The 7,780-nt window shown below is 37.7% G+C and overlaps 1 pseudogene; it reads right to left on the bottom strand.

Annotated features, from left to right (window-relative positions):
* Window positions 1-2,454: 2,454 nt before the first annotated feature.
* Window positions 2,455-7,415, bottom strand: LOC104400816 (annotated as a pseudogene).
* Between the last annotated feature and the right edge of the window lie 365 nt (window positions 7,416-7,780).

Genomic DNA, 7,780 nt, shown 5'->3' with positions numbered 1-7,780 from the left:
CATTTGCAAAGTGAAAATTTCCTACATTATTTAACAGTATTTTGAAACATTATTTTTCTATTAATGGAAGTCATTAGTTGTATCTTTCTATAACTTTCCTTTCCCTTCCCCCCTGCCCAAACCATTACCAATTACTCTATAAAAAAGGCAAAGATTTGGATACAGTTACACATACATACATATATAAATGTATATGCACATCCAGATGCTGAAGAAAGCTTTTTTTAAAAAGTACCCGAGCAGAACAATAAACGGGAAATGTGCAGCTCTGCTTCTTTATGTCCCTGCTGTTATCCTGGAACAGGTGAGAAGCTAGAAATACTTTTTTTTTGCCTCACCTGTTAAAAGCCAGTTTATATACAGTTGGTGGAGTAGGTCAGTTCCCCCTGCCACCACTTCCAATAACCCAAAAAGATTTGTTTCTTATTCAACTGCATCCATTGTGATACAGATTGGAAGAAAAGGTTCTATGAGTCACAAAGGAAATCACAAATATGAAAACATGGATTGGAAGAGAAAGGCGTCTTCCCATTAACTATTAATAAAAGTCTCCACGTTACTATTTATGTGAATAAGCAAAGCATAAGAAAAGCATTTCATTTAAAGGTACTCTGAGGAAGAGGGCAGATAAAACTCTATTCTGTAACCCTTCTCTACCTCCCCTCCACGAACTACTGAAAAATGACTTGCAAAATGAAATGTATTCTTTTACTGCTTTGCGTATTTAGAGCCATCCGAAAGCACAATAAAAATATACTTCATGGTAAGACCTACACACAAGATGTTAAAAAGTACACTAACTTTTACTAAATGTTACAATCAATGATGTAACTTATGTAAGTAGGGTTGCTTTGTCATATATTGATAGTTACCTCACTTTCACATCCACATTAACTTGATTTTAAATGCAATTAATACATATAGTCAAGGAAGACTAATGGACTACATTCTGCACTTAACCTGGTGGACATTTTCAAATGGCACAAGTGACCAGTGCAAACCTATTTTGCATTGTAAACGACTAAATAAATCTTAATGGATTAAGAATGATCAGCTATCAACACACAAGGGAAATTAAGTGCTGAAATGCCTACATTGATTATTTTAAATTATTAGCCTTACTCTGTTCTTGAATTTGTATGCTTTTAGTGAGCTTTAACACATTTACAAGACTTATTGACTATAATTACAAGAGAATTCAAGTAATGGACACATCAATTATAAGCAACATGTCTTGACCAGACAGTTGCATAAAGAATTCTAAAGAGAGCTCCATTAGCATCCTCCCCCTTAGTTTTATTCAGTTTTATCTGCCGTAAGAGGGCATATTAAGGGCTTATACAGCTGTTCTGACCATGTGAACACTAGCGTCCCTCTAAAGACTTAACACTGCATTCGAAGTTGGGATATTTGCTGAAGCAATACAGATAACTACGTTATTGACAGGGCAGAAGTACTGCTGGAAGTATTAAGTATGTGAGTTATTGGTATACATGAATACTGCAGTTATAGCAAAATACTTTGAAAGGTTTGAAATACAATGTCTGCGTTCCCCAAGATTAATTTTAAAATTTGTTGTCCAGTCACGCCCTTGCCTTTTCATAAAAAACCTTTACAAAACTATTTTAGGATTATGCCAGGAATTACTATTCTTTTATGTTTCTTTTTTCTTCCCTTTTTGTTCTCTTCCTTGTAACCATGCACTAAGTTTCAAATACTGCATGAATTTAAACTATAGCTTCCATAATAAGCCATTATTTAAAAGTACAGTAAAATAAACCTTACAGTTTTAATGAAAATATGTTCATTGAAATGTGAATTTATTATTCAAATCCACTCATAAATTCAACCATGGAGACACCACTTGTCTAAGCAGAGCTCAGTGATTTAGAAAAGCTGTCTATTTAAAATAAAGAATGTATGGCAGGTTTATAGAAACATTGCAGTGAATTTTTACATAAATTTAGAACTGCAGCTTATGCATTTTTCTACAAAAATGTTTTTAAATTTTCCACTTAAAATTAAACATAAAAATTAATTGAAAGTGTGATCAGCACAGAAACTAAATCAGATGCTACATCCCTGGGCACCACATCAGCATTACACACTACCTTCCAAAAAGGCTGACCAATTCAAATACCCATAACTTCTATAAAAAAACCCTCTTGCTGCTTCTTACTGGTATTTACTTAGTAATGATGTAATATCAGATGTCTATCCTGAAGCATTATGTAATGCTGAAAGTATCACTGAATTGAAATGAAATAAACAATTTGGATATTAAACAACTGCAAGGAAAAGGAAGTTAGAAAGAACACCTAATTGTTCTCTCAAACCACCACTGCTTCATTGTATACATTTAAGAACCAGTTAATGGTTACGGTTTAGATTAAAGGAAACCAAATCTCTCTATATGAAATAAAAAGCAGACGGGTGACTGCACTTACAATAGTCTTATATTTTCTGACCTTTGTTCACTGTACTTTCATATCCCTTTAGGTAATTTTGAATTTCACTGGGGGTCATCAAGTGGTATGCATGCCAGTTCACAAGAAATGTTACAGAGATTAACAAACAGAAAAGACCAATGGTATAATTCACTCTGCTTGAAAGGGACCACTTGCAAAGAGAGCATTTCCATACCTGTATGGGTACGGATGTGAGCTAGGAAGGCCATGGAATTGCTACTTCTACACATCTTCCCACAATACTTGCAGATATTGCCTTGGTTCTCTTCCCTCTCCCTGTTTATTTGCTCAGTGTCTTCCACAATGTACTTATTCACTTCCCGCAACAATTCTTCATGTTGCTCTTTGATGTGGAGAAACAAGCTCTGCTCCGAATCGAAGGGCTCCGTGCACTTCACACACTTAAAGGTAGCACCTCCTTCAGGCAGCTCCTCCACACTTGCCTGCTCATTTCGCATGTGCCCGGCACTGGCCAAGTGCTGGTGAAGGTTGCTCTCTGTATAAAATGATTTTCCACAGAGTAAACAATGAAAATGTTTTTCTTTTGAAGGATGTTTCATGGCTATGTGAACATTTAGTCCGCTCAAACCATCTGCTAGAAAACCACAGTCATCACAGCGAATACGTGTCAATTCCCCCAGGGAAATTCCTTCTGACTTCTTTTTCCCACCACTTGGTGAAGGGTCTGCTTTCACTGTGAGCTCTCTAGCCTTCACTCCACTTGACATCTGTCCTTCAGCAGAATGGTCAGTGACCTCTCCATCTTGATGGCTTTTTAACCTCACTATAGAAGAATCAAACTTGCCAAAATTTTGCATTGCCTTTCCTTTATCATCAGCACTGATAACTGTTCCTAAAGCCTCATTACTACTTTCTTGCATGCCCTCAGCTGTTGAGCCATCTGCCTCCCAAGCATTGTTATTTATAGTTACTTCTGCCTCATGTTGTGCTTCCATAAGGGCTTCTTCCTCTTCCCCAGTAGGATCCTCTTTGAAACTTCTGTCACCCTCTAAACTACGTATATTTTGTACCATTTCTCCAATGTTTCCAGCAAAATTTGATTGCTCTACTGCACTACTTGTTTCTGGAAGAGTTAGCATAAGTGGGCTATTTTTTTTCAGTGGTATTTCTTTGAGAATGTCTGTGTTTCTACATTCTACTTCAGGGTTTTCTCTATTTGCTTCCAAGCTCTCCTCGCCTTTTCCTGAATTCAAGTTTGTGCTGCTTGATCTATTTTGATTTTCTGCAGTGCAATCATCATCTGAGTTGAGCGGCTCCTGACCATGCCTACTTTGCTGCAACTCAAAAGTACCTGTTTCTTTAACTGATACTTCCTTGTCAAGTTTAACAACTTTATCTTTCTGAGGAGTTTGCTGGAATCCTTCACAAAGATGGTTTTCTCCTCCATTTTTAGACATCTCTTCAAGTTCACCTTCTACTGTATTTTCAGAACTGCCACCTTGAGGCTTTTTTTATTCCTGAAGATGCATTTTCATCTAAGACGGTACACTCAGTTAAGCTTTTACTTATATGATCACCTTCTGCTGCATCACTGACACATTTTGTTTCCCCTAAACCAGTTTTTGATTCTCCTGCACTGTGATGGTGCTCCTCTTGAGACAAAGCAGTGCCTTCTTTAGTGATATTTGCTGTGTTTGCTTCCTCCCCAGAAGAATAAACATAAGATTCTCTTCTAATTTTATGTTTCTCTGTTGCTGCATGCCTAATCATCTCTCTGCGAGTAACAGCATAGTAGTCACAAGCCATGCAGTAGTATTCAAATTGTTTTGTATGTTTTCGCTTCACATGCAACTCTAAAGAAGAAGAAGAATGAGCAACAAAGCAGCAGTGGACACACTTATTGTCACCTGCACCCAATGCTCTTCTCTGGAGGCATGGGTCACCATCTTGTGTAACCCTCGCTGGTTCCAGAAACACATGTTGGTTTATGTTTAATGGATTGCTAGTATGCTCCAAATCTGGCAGCCTACTGGCATTTATAACTTTTAGCTCAGCATCTCCTTGTTCAACTTCCTGATTGTCTAAGACAGAATTTTCCAAATCTGATGGCTGGCTACCATCCTCAACATGTTCATACAAGGCAGTCATGGGGCTGTTAATCTTCTTACTCGTGGATTCAAAATTACCTCCTTCAGGGCTAACAATGATGTCTGAGTTCTGTTTTCCAGGTCCTTCTATTTCAACACGACTTTTGTGTTTTTTGGTTGCACAATGGCGTTCCATGTCTCCTTTGGTTACAGTGTAATAATTGCAAACCTTACACAAATAGCTGTACTGATGACTGTGCTTTCGTCTGATGTGAACAGTCAAATTTGTAACACTGGAGGCCAAAAGACCACAATGGCTACATGTCCTAGAAATAGTGCCTTTGGGTTTCCCTCTTTTGGGTGCATTAGCTAAAACCAATTCATTTTCAGCAATCCTTTGATCAAGTGGAATGAATTCCTTGCTTCTTGGTATGTTTTCCACAGAAGAGGATGAAACATGTATAATTTCTTTATCTAACTCTGTATTCTCACTCCCAGAAATGGAAGGATCCACTACTGTTTTAATACCACCAATGCCAACACAAACCTTTTCAATACATTCTTCAAAACGTAGTCCAATGTTGTTTTTCCTGGCATTTTCAAGGTGCTTGCTTCTTTTGATATGCTTCTCCATTCCTTCCCTACTCAGTGAGTAGAGATTACATGCTTTGCAAAGGAAGTGATACTCCTGTGCATGTCGGAGTTTTATGTGCCTTGTAAGAACCGTGGAAGATCTTGTCTTATAAAAACACTTTTTGCATTGAAATTGGGTTTTATTCAGAACAGAATGCTTTAGTTCATTTTTATGGTTTATGAAGGAAGAGTCCGGAGGTTTTGCTTTCATTGATATTTCCATTTCCTTTGCAAGATTTTGGCTATTGTTTGATACCGAGTCTGCATAAGTTGCCACTTGCAAGGTCTGATCACTGTTACCCAATGGAGTGGCTTGCTGAAAGACTGAACCATCATGTTTCTCATTTTTCTGATGACTTATCAGCTCTTCTTCCATTTGAAAAAAAAGAATGCAAGTTGGGCAACTATGGGACATATTATGCACTTCACTCATGTGGCTTTGAAGGCTGATCACGTTCAAGCTGGTAAATGAGCAGAGTTGACAATTAAAGCTACAACCACCCATCTGGTGTTTATTGTCCTGACAGTGTTGTTTCATGTCTTCCCTGACTCCAGAGGAATAACTACACATCTGACAATGAAACTGGATCCTTTTTGTATGAAGCTTTTCAACATGAATTTCTAAACTTTCTCTGTTCTGAAAAACATGACCACAATCAGTGCAAGTATGAAGGACACTATGATCAGCAGTAAGGTTAACATCACAATCTTTAGTACCTGTAGTGCTGGAAGAAAGGGTATTTGTCTTATCTTCAGTAAGATCTTGAATTTCTGAAGTATTATTACCTTTACCTCTAACATCTGTTTCTAACTCTGTTTGTGACATAGGGCTTGAATCACCAGATTTAAACTCTGTGCTGGGGATATGCTTCATGTGTAGTCTCTGAGTTTCATACTTCCCTCTCTTACAATTTCCCAACAAGCTGTACCTTCTTTTAACTTGCCTTTTGAATTTAACAGACCTACTCTGTCCAAATGAAGACTTTAACAAGACAATGTTTCTTTTACATTCCGGTCTATCAAATCTCCTTGTCAAGTTTAAACTGCTAACTAGCTTTTTGGTAGTTGGAGGCAGTTCTGTTTTCTGCAAGATACTTTCTGAGGGTTCTGGTATTTCTGTTTTTTCAGTACAGACTTCATAATTTCCTTCTACAGCAGAAGAAAGCAATGTTTCTTCTGTCATAGTATCTGCTTTTTCAGTGGGAACATTTAAAGATGGTGTCATTTCTACCAGTTCAGTGCCATCATTTTGTTTAGACAAGCTTACTTTTGAGCCTTCCAGTGCACTGCAAACACTTAATTCTTTTGCATCAGCAGCTCTTGCCCTTAATTTACTGGTCCCAGGTTTTGCTCTGATATTCCTCTCTTTGGTTGCAGTAGATCGTTGTTTTTTAAAGGCTCTTTTTGTCAATATCTGTACAAATCCTCCCCGTGAAGCAAGATTTTGACGCCGAAGGTGAGTCTTGCCAAGGAAATGAGAATTTAGGAGATTCTCCTCAGCACTCTGAAAACCACAAAGTTCACAACAAAACATCTTGGATTTCTCATGATCTTGCTTGACGTGCATATGTAATGTTGAACTACATTCAGCTTTGCAACTACAGTGAGCGTATGTTTGCTCTTTGGATAGTTTAGAGGAAATTTCTTGTTTATTGTCTTCCATATCAGAGCAGGAAGGTAAACACTGATCACTCATTCTGTCTATGTTTCCAACTGTATAGCCAACACTGACTTCTTCTGAAGAACATAACTTATCATGAACAGCAGCTGGCACCTCTTGCGAATGTTTATTTTCCTTGTGACTTTTCAATATGGCACCATCAGCACATTTGAAATCACAAAGTAGGCACGGGAAATTTGAATGAAGTATTTCATCACCAAGACAACTGGTGACTCCTTCCGTCTTTACAGCTCCAGCTACCATACTACCCACTTCTCCAGCTACAACTTTGTGCAATTTTCTTTCACTATCTTTCATGTCTTCTGAAGAACTCTGCTTTCTTTTTCGGGAGGCATTTTCATGTTTCTCTGCTTCAACAGCATCTGGGTTTGGTGATCCTGACAGTGCCCTTTTGTTTGTGCCATTCTCTTTTCTTTTCTTGTCAAGGTCCCTGAACACTTCATCTGATATAAGCTTTGTTTTCTGCTGAGACGAAGAGTCACATCCAGCATTTTCTCCTGATGTATTTCTCTGGGATTCTTCTGTCAAATCAGTTTGTAAACTCTCATCAACAACATCTCTCTTCTTATTTTCCTCCCCATCCATTCTTAACATTGATATTATAAATTGCAGATCATTTGGCTTAGTACCTATAAAACAAAAGAGTTGTTATTAGTATTTCATGCACAACCAAAAGGTAAAGACTCAAGTGAAAAAAAGCAATATAACAAATGGCAGACAGATACAATGAAAGATACAAAGCTACATTTTCATCATGGTGTCTAAACTTACGACATCTAAAAATCAAACCAACTTCTAGGCACTTGGCTACAAGGCTCTTACTGTGATGAGCATCGTATGAGTGAGCACTAGCTTCAAGAGTTTTTTTGTAATCAAGTAATCTGCTACATCCTTAAACCTGGGCAGACAAGCCTAACCTTTGTTTGTGGAAGCATATTTAGACCATGAAA

This window comes from Nestor notabilis, unplaced genomic scaffold, assembly GCF_000696875.1.
Source record: "Nestor notabilis isolate BGI_N333 unplaced genomic scaffold, ASM69687v1 scaffold24009, whole genome shotgun sequence".
NCBI lineage: Eukaryota > Metazoa > Chordata > Aves > Psittaciformes > Psittacidae > Nestor > Nestor notabilis.
This window is presented reverse-complemented; position numbering and strand designations above follow the sequence as displayed.